This window comes from Triturus cristatus, chromosome 1_1 (assembly GCF_964204655.1).
Source record: "Triturus cristatus chromosome 1_1, aTriCri1.1, whole genome shotgun sequence".
NCBI lineage: Eukaryota > Metazoa > Chordata > Amphibia > Caudata > Salamandridae > Triturus > Triturus cristatus.
Window position 1 is genome coordinate 1,275,606,021 of NC_140579.1, and position 14,909 is coordinate 1,275,620,929.

A 14,909-nucleotide genomic window follows, 5' to 3' on the forward strand; every position below is an offset into this window, starting at 1 on the left:
AGGGCAGAAGGGTGTGGCAGTAAAATGGACCATGGAGGACAGGAGGAAGGGGATAGGGGCATGGCATGTGAACAGGCAGGGTGGAGGTGGCAGGGACAGGTTACAGTCATCTGACAATGCTAGGCAGGTGGGAGGGGAGTGGCAGCTAAACAGAACACTCAGAGTAGATAGGAGTGGCAGGTCCATGGAACATGGTGGGCAAAAAGGATGGAGCAGGGGCATGCACAAAGACATCGGAGGGCAGGGGGAAGGAGAATAGGGGCAGCAAGCTAAGCACAGAGGCTAAGCAGGAGGTCAATGATGGGCCATAGAATTGGGCAATGGAGGGCAGGAGGAGTGGACTGGTACATCATGCTAAATGGAGGGCAGTGGCAGCACATCAGACCATGCATGGCAGGAGAGAGGAGGCTAGTCCATGGATTCAGACAACAGAGGATAGGGAGGAGGTGGATGGGGCAGCTATCTAACTGTTCAGAGAAGGTGGGTATTAGGCACTTTATTGTTTTTAAAATGTGTGTCTGTGCGACCTACTTAAAATATGAACAAGTATGCAGCATAATCTCACTTTTATTCAGGAAGAAGAGGACGTTTGTGACTGTGACTCCGGGCTCACTTGGCAGAAACACCCCCTGACCCTCCACCCCCATCGCAAAATGTAATGCCCGTGAAAAGGGTAGGTGGACGCAGTGTTATATAGAACATAGTCCTGAGAGCACGAATGAAAATAAAAACTAGATATAGTATATGTAGGCTGTCCGGATTTCGGTTTAAACCGAATCTGACTGACAGTACCCTACCGGATGAAAATCAGCTGACCCGGTTTAAACCGAGTGTCACTGATTTTCATAGTTGACGGGGGAGAGCAGCTGTTGTGCTCTGCCGTCTGTCTGCGGCCGCACCCGAGTACTTCACAGGTCTTTAAAAAGACCATTTACATAACGAGGCTTTGTTCTTCTTTCGCCCCGTCTCAGAGCCCCTGGGGGCGGGGCTGAGCGCAGAAACAGTCTTCGTTGATTGCAGTTTTGGCCCGTTTCAAGTATACTGCTGTAGCCTGCCAGCCTTGAGCGGAACAGGACACTTCCTTGTTCAATACTGAACAGAACTAGTTGCTGCTGGATGGAGCGTCGGGAAGTGAACCCTTCAAGAAGGGGCCAGTCTAGTAAATGAAGCTTGTGGCTGAGGGTTTACAAGTAGCAGCAGATTTAAATGCATGTTTCTGACAGTGGAGTAAAGGACTGAAAGAAATTTAAAATATCCCACTTTCTGATTCAGTAGCTACATTGACAGCAAGTGCACATAATAAGCAGGGGCGTGGCGATCACTAATGCAGCAGGAGCAGTGGCACCGAGGCCTCGATGGTTCCTGCCTTTCGCTGTCCGAACGGCAGTCAGGGACCGGGGGTTCCCTTGCCGGTACTACGGCGCGTGAGTCGTGACGTGGGTCTTTACGCCACTGGTAACAAATGCGTGTCTGCTTGTAGCACACTCACAATGAGAGCTCGGGGCGCACTGCCCGTAGGCACGCAGTTCCGTGAAAGGGGAGGGCCCGGGCCTTTGTTTGGTAACGTGTTCAGAATACACGCTTGAAAGGGATTAGCAATGGATGCCCCTGGAGGAATACGTGGCATCGGGCAGTGTATACGTAGCAGCAGGGCGCAGACTAACCTATTCACAGCTTTTCCTCAAGTGCTCAAGTTCAAACGGCCGACCTTGTTCCTTAGGATAATGAATATCACAACAAGTGCAGATTGCAGCCACATCAAAGTGTGACAGTGTGTTCATTGTTTAAATAAAATTAGCTTGGCGACAGAAAGACTTCCAAGGTGTCCCTAAGCTTCTTAAGGAAATGCTGACCTCTCCTCACTGTACAGGTCCTATCGAAAGATGTAAATGCATTTCCTGTGCCCACCACGTGGATTTATAAGAGGCACATAGAAATATATCAGGATTGATACGTGACAAGGGCCGAAAAAATTTTCATAGTTCGACTCTTATTTTGCAGAGCTTCTACTGTATCATTTGAAATTTGACTGAGGGTTCCAACTCACTTTTGCATTGCAATGCATTGAACACAATTACCAAGCTAAGGTCGCTACGGAAGACAAGTTAGTTATTATCTGTATGAGGTAAACTAAAGAAAACCATTTTTGCGGACAAAACAGGGAGGCCCCGCCGAAAAGAGAGCTTGGGCGTGTGCGGGGTCGTCTTTCCAGCGTAGAAAACGTGTGACGCAATTTCTCCGAGGCTCTTGGAAATGGGGTTACAGCCTGCCTGATCCCTCTGACAGGGGATGCACCCTCTGTCTCTAGTGAAGAAGAAGATGGCTCGAGTCCCAAAGGACAGGCAGGAGGTGTGATGTGCTATAAAGCTCGACCTACTCATTTCAGCCATGAGCACTGATAAGATTCTCACATCGGGACTGGACCAAAAAGTGCTTAAAACTAGAGACAGAGCATACAGAATGAGCTAAAACGTGCAGACTAAAACAGTAACGATGAAACTGTTTGTTTGGAAACCACGTTATCTTCCACTAAATATGCATTTAACCATCGGGAAAAATGTATGCATTCCATGTACTGTAAAACTCTGTATCTATAAACCAATGTTATACAGTAAACAATGTGTTCTTTTATAAACCAATCAAAACACATTGTTGACTTTTGCCTTGTGCTCTGACACCTCTCCTCTGTACAGTGCTCTGAAACAGCATCGGGTGGAGTTTGCGATCTATAAAACAATAACTAAGAGTTATATTATCAAGACAGGCGATAAAATTATCGCCGCTTTAGAGGCAGAAATCTGCTGCTAAAACGGCGATAATGGGTTTGATAATATGCTCTATGGAATTCCAATTGAAGCTCAGGTTAGACGTCCTTCACATCTAACATGAGCTTCAATTGGAATTCCATAGAGCATTTTATCAAGCCCATTATCGCCGTTTTAGCAGCAGTTTTATGCCGCTAAAGCGGCGATAATTTTATCACCTATCTTGATAATATGCCCCAAAATAAGGGGCATATCTACAAGGCGGCGATATAAAATTATCGCCGCTTTTGTGTCCGGTTTCGGCCGAAAAGCGGCGATAATTTTATCGCTATATTAGCAAGGTCGGGGGGCGCTAGAGGGCGCGCACGCAGTATGGCCGCGCTTCGGTGAGGCTCCTGCTGCCTGGACATGAAATCCTACAATTATCCTGCTTTCCCGATCGCCTGCCGGACCGTGACCGGGTGTACATGTGGCTGCTGGGCCCTGGCGGCCCCGACTGAAGTTCTGAAGCCGAGAGCCCTTCGAGGACGTTGTGAGACGCGCTGAAAGTTCCGCCGGACCGGTGGCTGAGGCGAGGTGGTGACGGCGGCTGGAGTCTGAAGCCACGCGAGCCCGGTGCTGTGCACGAGGCAGGTGGGCCCCGGCCTGCCCCCTGGCTGCTGAAGCGACCGTTGCCATGGTGAGCGCGGGGATTGTAGGGGGTGCGGAGGCGGCGAAGAGCGGAGGCGCGCTGGACTCTTCTGGTGCCTGGATTGGCCCCCCCCCGCTGCCGTGTGAATTGCCTGGGCCTTGCGGCGGAGAGCGGAGATCCTCCGATTTGTGATCGAGCAGTGCTGGTGGCGGGAGGGGGCTCCCTGCGTGGCGCCGGAGGTGTACCGGCCCCCCCCCCATCCGGGACTGGAAAGACTGCATTGCTTGGGGCTGTGGCGATTGAGGGCCCCCCCCTCCCCCCTGCTCCACCTGGGCGCCTCTGTCCCGCCGCCGGGGTTGCTCCGGACACCCCCCCCCGTCCCTCCAACTGCAATCGCTGCGTCTGGACTCTCTGGCCTACCGGAGGTGGCACTGGGCCGCGACTTCGACGGGGCTGCTGGCGGAAGAGTGATACGCCGCGCTGGCCTGGCGCTACACGGACTGAGCTTGCACTACTGCTGGGGACCCCTGGGGCCTGCTCCCTGACGACTCCCCCTGCCTCCCCTCGCTGTGGCCTGGAGGCCCCCCTGCTGATGCTACTCTGGGGTCCCAGGTGAGAGGGCTTCTCTGCGTGGGCTAGCATCCTTCCAGTGCGCGAGCGGACGGGGCCCGTGTCGGAGTACTGGCTGAGCTCGCCCTTGTGGCGGTGTGGACTGTCGGAGCGCTTGCCTCCTTTGCTGCTCCTGCGGTGCTGGGCTGGGACGGCGTCCGCACCGGCGCCTACCGGGGCTGAACCGCCGTTTGCTGGCCCCTGTTCCCGACCTGCTGGCGACGGGGACGGCCTTGGCTGCTCTGGGGTGTGAGGCGGCCCCCCACAACGAGCCCGTGATGGGCAAGCATGACGCTAAGCAGGCGAAGCTGTCGTTTACTGCCCCAGCTGCGAAGCCAGGGCTGCGGAGTGCGCCGGATGATGGAGGCGCACGGGCCCCCCCGGGGCTGGACGCGGACACTGCCCCACCGCCAATAGATATGCAGCAAATGATGCGGGAGATGAGGCAGGGCTTCGCCACGGTGGTGGATAACGTGGACCGCCTTACATCCCGAATGGATGCGTACGCGCAGAAAATCGATGCCCATGAGGAGCGCCTTGCTGAGGCTGAACGGCGGATCTCGGAGAACGAAGATACGACCGCGTCTCACTCTACACAGCTCACTAAAATGGACAATGTCCTGCGCGTTATAGCTGCTAAAAATGAGGAGTTGGAAGCCCGCAGCCGCCGTAATAATATCCGCGTGGTGGGTGTGCCGGAGTCCACCAACACGGGGCGCATGGAGGATTATGTGGAGAAGATTCTCATTGCCTCTGTTGGCGCGGATGCCTTCTCCAAACAGTTCATCGTGGAGAGGGCTCACCGGTCACTTGGCCCGCGACCGCGTCCCGGCGCCCCACCCCGGCCCATCATCGCGCGGCTCCTGAACTACCGTGACCGAGATGCTGCGCTGCGGGCTGCGCGGGCGAACCAGAATTTGTCCTTTGAGGGTGTCAACTTCACCGTCTTCCCAGATTTCACGCCTGTTGTGCAGGACCAGCGTCGTAAATTTGTTGATGTTAAGAAAAAGCTGAGAGCCCTCCAAATCGACTATGCATTACTTTACCCGGCGAAGCTGCGTGTCACCCATCAAGCGAAGCAACATTTCTTCACGAATCCGCAGCAGGTGGAGGACTTTTTGAAATCTCTACGGAAAGCGCGTCGTGACCGGCCTGATGAAGAGGATGTGGCCCCAGAGAACAAACATTGACTGCCAACCTGGGGGTTAACGGGATCCCTTCCCTGCATTACTGTGCCACTTCTCTGTGCCTTTCCTGTTTGCCCGCCCCTGTGAACCACTTGATGGGCTATGTACTGACTGAGCGACGGAGGCCCGGTTGCGTGCTGGACAGGGATCGGTAATGTATGCCAGGCACCACCCTTCTCCCTCCCTCTATGACTATGGTGGGTTACGGGCAGGCACGGGTGGATCTGTGTGCCCTCTGGATGTCCCCTGTAGGGTGTACCCCCTGGACTCTATTGACTGCGTTGCTCCTGTTGAGCTTACTGAGGGTTCTGCTGGGTGGGGGAGGGTAGACATTTCTGGCGAGTTGGGGCTGCTTCAGTGGGTGGGGGGCGGGGTGGTGGGACGCGGGGTTTTATGGGTAGTCTTTGCTAAGTTGAGCTGTGGGTCTGCTTTCGGGGCGGTAGGGTGGGACCTAGGGTCAAGGTGCTGGGGGACTAAGTACCTCGCTTCCCCCCGTTGCCCAGCACTGGAGCCTGGTGCTGGGAATCTGCTAGGGCAGGCAGCCGGGTTGGGTTCGAGACCCGGGATAGTTCTTGATGTTGTTGTTATGTTTGATACAGCTGTGTTCGGGACGCTGCCGTTCAGGGCATCAGTCCACGCTTTTGGTGCTTCTTCGCGGCGTGGTCCCCTGTGGGGGCGTGGTGACTACCCATTTGCTAAGGATGGATTCTGCCTAGGCTTGACTGGTGATGTGGACGGTGGAGCACTTGTGGTTTGGTGCGTGGTGTGTAGAGCAAGTCGCGCGTGCAACGGATGGGGGATGACTGAAATGGGCCCCTCTGCCGCTGCACTTCCTACCTGTTTTGGGTTGACCTGGCTATGGGGGACACTGATTTGAATATACTCACGTGGAATGTCAGAGGCCTGGGGGACCCTAGAAAGCGAAGAAACGTCCTCTCCTACTTAGATCGCCATGCTGTACACATTGCGTTCCTTCAAGAGACCCATTTCCGTGCGCAGGCTGCCCCTACCTTTGCTAGCAGGTGGGCGAAATACTCTGCCTTTTCGTCCTATTCCTCGTATTCCCGTGGTGTTGCTATATTAGTTAAACGGACCACCCCCTTCGTGCTGGCGGGTATGAAAAGTGATGCCCAAGGCCGATACTGCCTGATGTGGGGGAGACTGGGCCATAGAATGGTTACTCTGGCCTATTGCTACGGTCCCAATGTAGACGACCCTGCCTCCTTCGTGGACCTCGGTGCGGATATAATAGGTGCGGGTACGCAGCACCTCATACTGGGGGGAGATTTTAACGTCACGCTTGCCCCGGTGCTTGACAGGTCCCACCCGGCCCCGCATCATTATACACGATCCCGGGAGATACTTCTGGACATCATAACGGAACACAGGCTGATTGACGCGTGGAGACACCTCCATGCGGACGCCCACGAGGGCACTCACTTCACGGCGCAGGCGCGCTCCTGGGCCAGGCTCGATTACGTCCTCCTGACCCCACAATTTCATGCGGCGCTGATTGGAGCGCAACACCTTCCGCGTACATTCTCGGACCATGCGCCGGTGCGAGTCACACTGCGGGCGGCGGAACTAGGCCCCCCTCTGGTGGCCTGGCGTCTGCAGCCCACGATACTTCTCGATGCCCTTTTTCAAGAGGAGCTGCGGGAGGAGTGCTTGGCTTTCTTTGAGCGCAACAAGGACTCTGTGCAGGACGTTGAGACTATATGGGATGCTTTCAAGGTGACCCTTCGGGGTCTTTGCATTGCCAAAGGTTCAGGGGTACTGAAGAGCATTATGGCACGCCTGCGCTCCTTGGAGGATGACCTTCGGGCGCTGGAGACGTCGCTTGCGGCCAACCCTGATGATGCCGGGCTGGCGAGCATTCGGGACAAAATTTCTGAGTATACCGCGGAGGCCACCCGGGAAGCTAACTTTCGAGGCAAATACTGGGTTGCCCGGAGTTACGGTGAGGGAGAGAGGCCGGGGAAAGCCCTGGCTGCAACGATGAGGCTAGCACGGCCGCCTAATACGATCATGGAGATTGTAGGGGTGGATGGCACAAGATACAGTGAGACCGCACACATCCTCAACGCATTTGTAGCCCACTATAGTGTGCTCTATGCGTCCACTAGAGTTGGAGAGCTCCAGCTGCATGATTACCTTGACGATGTGTCCCTGGGGTGGCTAAGCGATGCGCAACGGGAGTTCCTGAGCTCCCCTTTTGAGCTAGACGAGGTGAGAGAGGCCATTATGCAGATGAGGTCAGGTAAAACCGCCGGACTCGACGGGATACCCATTGAATTTTACAAAACCTATATTGACTTTATGGCCCCAGTGTTGAGAGAAGTCTACGAGGATGCATTGGAGGTGGGGCATCTCCCCCCATCGATGCGCATGGCCCTCATTACATCGCTCCTTAAACCGGGGAAGGAGGCTAGCGACTGCGACTCCTACAGGCCCCTCTCCCTCCTCAATTGTGACGTGAAAATTCTAGCCAAGCTCATCGCCAATCGAATCAATCTATTGCTCCCCAACCTGATACTGCCTGACCAGGCCGGTTTTGTGCCAGGTAGGGCCACGACGCATAACTTGCGCACTTTCTTTTCGATCCTGAATTCTGTGCATGAAGATCTGCCCATGGCCGCCGTGTTCCTGGATGCCACGAAAGCCTTCGACTCCCTTGAGTGGGACTACCTGTTCCAAGTTCTGGGGCGCATGGGCTTCCCGGCTATATTCATCTCGTGGATTAAATTATTGTATACTGCTCCTAGGGCCAAAGTCTTAGTGAATGGGAGGCTGTCCTCTGACTTCCCCATTACCAGGGGCACCAGGCAGGGCTGCCCCCTTTCGCCTCTATTATTTGCTTTGGCCATGGAGCCTCTGGCGGCCAAACTGCGGCAACACCATGGGGACAAAGCGCTGCGGTGCTTTCAGAGGCAGATACTTGTATCCATGTATGCCGATGATATCACCCTCTATGTACGGGAGCCGAAGGAAAATCTCAACCCGATCCTCCGCGAATTCATTCGGTTTGGCGTGCTCTCCGGCATCCAGATCAACTGGAGCAAATCTTGTATATTTCCCCTGATTGCCTGCCCGACTTCCCCCTTGCCTGGTGTGACGGGGACTTTAAGTACCTGGGCATCCGCATTGAAAAAGACAGAGAGGAACTTATGAGGGCTAACTATGGGACGGCTATGTCCCGCATTACAGATTCCATCACTCGGTGGATCACCCTGCCCCTTTCAATGGCTGGCAGGTCCTCACTGATTAAGATGGTGATCTTGCCGCAGCTACTGTACCTTTTCTTGAATATTCCCTTTTATCCTGGTGCTTTTTTCTTTCGACAACTCCGCTCGGAGCTTACCAGACTGGTCTGGGGCGGTAAGTCACCCCGGCTCCAGTGGGACGTCCTGATCAGGCCCTTTGAGCAGGGTGGTTTTGGCATTCCCAACTTTGAGCTCTACTATCAGGCAGCCCAGGCGCACTACGCTTACTACTGGATGCGGCAGCCCCGTTATATGCCCCAACTAGCGGCTGAACATTGGTTGGCCCACCCCATTCCCATAGAAGGCGCGCTGTACATACCGGTGACAGGCAGAGATAAGACGCCCACGACATTGATCAGTACGGTGACTGCGTGGACCAAGCTAGCTGCCGCTCTAGAGCTAGATATGGTGTACACGCCGCTCCTGCCTCTTGTTTATCATCCTAACATGCCCCTCCTGCAGGAGGCGGGTTTCCGAAAATTGCTTCAAGCTATTCACGTGAAGACGTGGGGCGACCTGTACCACAACGGCACGTTCCGGTCCATGGAGCACATGTATGCCACCATTCAGCCTACTCCCCTCGATGTCTTCCTCTACCTACGCCTGCGGCAGGGGCTGAGGGCCCTCATGCCCTGCTTCCCCCAGGAGCCCCCTCATCTGGCTCCGCTGCATCGTATACTAAGCGAGGACACTCCAGCTAAGCTTGTCTCCAAAATATACCGATCGGTCCACTCCTCCACGCAGGCGCCAAGGTTGGCAGCCAGGGAGAGATGGGACCTAGAGTTAAGTGTCCCGCTGACGGATAAACAGTGGCAATTCTGCCTGATGCAGACGGACCGCGTATCCTCCAGTAGCCGCCTCAGGATTATCCATTATAAATACCTTCACAGGCTCTACTTCACGCCCGCCAGACTTCACAGATATCGGCTTCGCGACAATGATAATTGCGACAGATGCCGGGCTCCGGGTGCGGACTTTCTTCACCTGGCGTGGACGTGTGATGCAGTTCACCGCTATTGGTGCCGGGTGTTTGAGGCGCTCTCCAAGATGATCGATACAGTATTGCGGCCCTCCCCTTTCCTGGCCCTGTTGGGGTATGTAGAACCTATACAGGCGGCGCACCGTAAATTCATCGCGCTGGCCTTTCTGCTTGCTAAAAGGAGAGTGGCGTGTCGCTGGGGCAGAGGCAGGGCCCCAAAATTTAAGGATTGGATGAGAGATCTAGTTTACTGTCAAGATCAGATCCGCACGTACTCTGAGCTCATGCCGCCCAGGTCGCGGCCCGCTGATATATGGGCCCCATTACAATGTTATCTCCTTGCTGGGGCGACGGCCCCGGATGGCAGTCAGGATGCTGAATGAGCCCGTACTGAGGGGTGCGGCGACTGAGGATGCTTGCTCGAGATTGGGTCTGGGATTTGCTGGCATTGGTCGCGCTTGTGGCATGGGTCTCTTCTCTGTTCTACGGGAGAATGTGTTGCTGTGGAAGGTATGGTGTGGGTGCCCCCCCCCTCCCCCAGAAGGGTATATACTCCTTGCACTGATCTCTTTGATTCCGCACTTTAGCTAATGTTTTTACAATGAGGTCTGTATTGCTGTCCGCGTCACCCCCGCAAAGAATATGTCTCCGCTACATCTTTCCGGCCTTCTCTGTGTCGCCCATATTGAGATGTGTGCGCATTGGCGCTCCTTGTAACACAGCTGTATGTTTACTTTGTCTTAAAATGTCAAAATAAAATTTTAAAAAAAGAAAAAAATATATATATATATATATATTAGCAAGGTCACGCTATCGCGTGAAACCTTGCCTTAGCGCCTGAATTCCTAACGCCCATCTTTGCATCTCTAATGAGATGCAAAGTGGGCGTTCCTCCCCAGGATAACGGGAGAAATGTCACTAAGGACATTTCTCCTATTATCAAGCCTCACGCAAAGCAGCATAGCGACAAGATAAGTGGCGATAACCTCTGTTATCGCTAATTTCCTTACGCCTGCTTTGAAACTGACTTAGCCATGATATCCTATGTAAGGTGGATATCATGGCTAAGTATGTGAGGCCTTATCAGCAAGCTATCGCCAAACTTCGTGGGATTATCGCTGGGTTTCCAGCGATAATCTCACGTTTGGCAATTAGCGCTAGGATTTTTTATCGCTTTTGAGATAAGCGTTGCTAATAGCGCGCTATCTCAGCGATAAAAATCCACGCTAGCCGGCGATAATTATCGTAGCGCTTCCATAAACCTTGAAAATAACAGCAGGAGAGGATGTAGTCTAATGATTAGGGCGGTGGACCTCAAATCTGGCGAACGGTGGTCAGAGTCTCGGCAATGACGCTCAACATCCTGTGATTCTGGGCAAATCATGTAATCTACCCGTCCCTAACAAAAATGAATGTGCCCTTGTATAACGCAACAGGTGCTCATGTGAAGCGCTTCAATACCTTCAGGTCGAGTTAGCACTATATAAATCTCAGAGTGGAAAAAAAACAGCAGTGAAAACCAGCCTAGCTTTACTCAGAGCCGTGCCATCATGCTACATGATTTGGGAGGAGTGGCCAAAACCATGAACCTTTCACCAAGCTCTCACTTTCTTCAAATGACAACACATTGATTCTAAATGAACTATGAGAACTGCCTGCCTTGCCTACAACGCCCAACACCCCCAGAAATCTCTCATCTCCAAAACGTTCTCTCTGTACCCCGCAGTTCAAGAGGTGTGCCTTGCACAGAGCCACCCTTTTCAGGCAAATTTCAGAAAGTGCTGACTTAACCTTCGAGTTGTAAAAATGTACTTGGACCTCATCTACACTGTACGTACACTGTCTATATACCATGCATCAATGAAGAAAGCAAGCAATAATAAACGCAAAGCGTTCTCTAAACACCGGTAAAACACCGTTTCAGTTGTTTTTTATGGCGCGAAAATGAGTAACCACTGAAAAGCACTGTTTTTTTGAGGTTTTGAAATCACTGGAAAACACTGAAAAAACACCACCAGAATTCACCAAAAAGAGAAACTGAAAACAGGAAAGCCTAAGTATATGGTATAAACTATGCACCAAAAACTGTGATATAAGATGAACCGGGGTATGAAATATAATATGCAATACATTGTGCGCAATGACAGATTCATTGGAGAGCGCGAGATAGCACAGGCACTAGCGCGTGCTATGCGATATGCGCCTTGGAGTGTAATATGCACAGGGCAGTGTTGTGTAACCTAACTAGTCTCTAAAGTTGTAATATAAAATATGTGCTGGGGAGTGTAACGTTGCATATGCACTATGACAAAGATATGGATCCCTGATTGTAATATGTATGGCATAGCGCTGTGCGTTATAACATAGGCATCGAGGAAGGCACGTTAGATGGGGCAATATAACCCGTGCGAAGGCAAGTGTGGCATGACATATTCACGGGGTGGTGTTACAGTGCACATGGGCTAGAGAGTGTCATTGTAAGAATCTTACCGGGAGAATATTCTGCAGGAGCGCCAAGGAGTTCCAGGATGCTGTCGTTAATGCCTCAACCTTCCACCATCACCTAGTGCCTCTATCAAACACTAGAGCACACTGGTAATAGGGGAAAGAGGGGAAACAAAACAAGGAAAAAGAGAGGGGTAACAATCCCTGGAGCTTCAGTCACCACTTCACAAGCAGGTATGAGGACTTTTGGTTTCTAAAAAGGACTAAGAAACAGTGAGTAATGTATTAATAGGCCATGCTAGCTATAAAGTGGATTTATCTAAAATATTTAAGTACCTAACGCCTGAACTGTGTCTATATCAGGGGTGCACAGGAGTGGGTCTCTGGGCGTGATCAGGAGTTCAAACAGGAATTTCACAGGAGTCTCACAGGGTTAACACAGCCGGGGAACTTACAGATATCATGGACCATGTCCCATCTTCAATTGGCAATCTGTTCCGTAACACCAACTGAAGACGTCCAGCGATGAATCGGGTTCACAACAGGCTCCAAAGAGATGTTTTGCACCAAGTCCCATAAGGCTACACAGCACTCGATCCGTTGGTGCTACCTCGTTCCAGGGAAGGAAGCAAAAAGAACTGGTGGGAATAACGGAGGGAGTGCACTGTCAGGGTAGCGACCCCTTACAAAACTCAAGTGAGTTCAAGGGCTAGAAACTGGAGTCGCTAAACCCGGCCGGCTAACGGGAATAAATCCGGAAGGCGGGCGGAGCAAGCGACAACCAGCTCCACCTCTGAATAAACGGAGCAGGGTCAAATGCAGCTACTCCAAGTGCGACAGGAATCAACAAAGAAAAAGAGGAACTCGCGGTTGGCCAGAGATCTGGATATTAGCTAGTCGTCCGGTTCGCAGCCAAGGGCAAAAAGTAAGGAAACGAAGGAAGGGGGACGCAAAACTGCAGGCAGTAGAACTTCAGAAAGTCTGCGTCGGAAACAGGAAGTCAGTAATCAAACTGCAGGGCAACACTAGAACGCGAAGCCTCGTTGTTACAGGAAGTCAGGCTTTTCTACTAGCCTGACTTCCCCGCGCATGTGCGATAGCGTGCCGCCATCTTGAATCCGCTCTCGGCACTCCTGAGTCTGCTCTCGGCAATCCTGACAGTCATAGCATACGCACTAGCTGGTGGAATACAACACAGAGGTGTGAGGCACTCGGCGGATACTGGTTGGTGTAACACAGCATTGGACTCAGCCAGGAGCACGCTGTGACTCTCAAGTGAGGTTCGTCTCCTTTCCAGAGAGTAAAATAAAAAGTATTACACATCCGGCGGTGGATGTGTGTTTTATTAACCGTGAGTGGGGTTTCTTGCATAGTTTGGTCGAATTTTTGTCGAATCCCCTTTGAATGGCTTGGTGTGCGTGTATATTAAATGTGCCCGTCAATAGCTACCCATGTTTGTATAAATAAACGACAAGTGTGTCTACTTGGAGAGTACCCACCGGCGGGGGCGCCGGGAATTGGCACGGTAGGGCGTCAGACACGTCAGAGCTTCACTAGCGGTGTAAATACATTCCATGTGGATTCATTCTACGCATAGTCGCCTTTTAATGAATATCACGCAAATCGTCGTGGTGATAGGTACAAACGGTTTGTACAGCATGTCCTAGGTGTTTCTATAAATATATATTTTTGTAAAATAATAAAAAACAAAGGCCGGCCCCGGGGGATGGGGTCCCCGGGGCCATAAGTGGCCTGAGGAGGGGGGCAACGTAGCCACCTCCTAAAGAATTTTTTTTTAAAAAAGGCCATGGCCCGTGGGTTGGGGTCCCCGGGGCCGATTAAGGCCTTGGGAGGGCCAAATTAATTTTTTTCAACAAAACAAATTAGGGTGCAGGCCCTGGGGGATGGGGTCCCCAGGGCTAAATTAGAAAAATAAGGGGGGCCACACAGCCCTCCTTCTTAAAAAAATAAAATAAATAAAAGACCGGCATCGCGCTGGAGGCCACGCACCCTCCTTGCAGCACTCTGCAAACGCGCCCCCTGGCCAGTTTTAAGTTGGGGAATTAATTCCCCTTCAATGCTGAGGGTCCCTGAGGGCCAACTAGCCCAACAGGTATCTCCAGTATGCGCCAGGGAGCTGCGTTGCAGACAGGTGTTCTGAGGCCGTGCCCCTTTTAACACCTCTCTGCAATGGCGCTTACTGGACGTACCTAGTGGGCTATTTTGCCCCTAGGGATCCTCAGGATTCAAGGGGACTTAATCTCCCAACTTAAAAAACGGCCACAGGGCGTGTTTACACAGTGGGGAAGGGAGGGGACGGGGCCTGAGGTGACGTGTGCAAACACGCCCTATAGCGCGTTTTAAGTTGGGGAAATAATTCCCCATCAATCTTGAGGGCCCCTGGGGGCTAACTAGCCCACCAGGTGCTTCCAGTAAGCGCCACTGAGCTGCGTTGCGGAGAGGTGGTCCAGGCCGTGCCACTTTTTACATCTCTGCAACGCAGCTCTGTGGCGCTTACTGGAGGTACCTAGTGGGCTAGTTGGACCCTAGGGACCCTCAGGTTTCAAATGAACTTAATCTCCCAACTAAAAACGGCCACAGGCTTACACAGTGGTGAAGGGAGGGGACGGGGCCTGAGTTAACGTGTGCCAACAAGCCCTGTGGCGCATTTTAAGAGGTAGTTTTAATCCCCTGCCCTATTATATACTAGGGGCTTACAGAGGAGGTCATGCTGATCACAGGGGGACCCCAACGCATAGTGTTCCCTAGTGAATGTAGGTGTTTTCACTGTATTCTGAATGTCTTTTAACATAGCACTGGCTCTAGGACTGGTTAGTCAGACTCAGTTACCACCAGTATCCGTCTGAAAAAGTTGAGGGTACAGGATGATTTTGCAACAAGGCTTCTTTCTGCTCTTCTGTTTGTTCTTTCTGCACGTTATCCTTCTTCCTGCACTTTTCTTTGTCTTTGAGGACTTCTGTTGCTTCTTTCTGCATTTCTTTTTGTGCGTTTTTTCTTCTTTCTTCACAT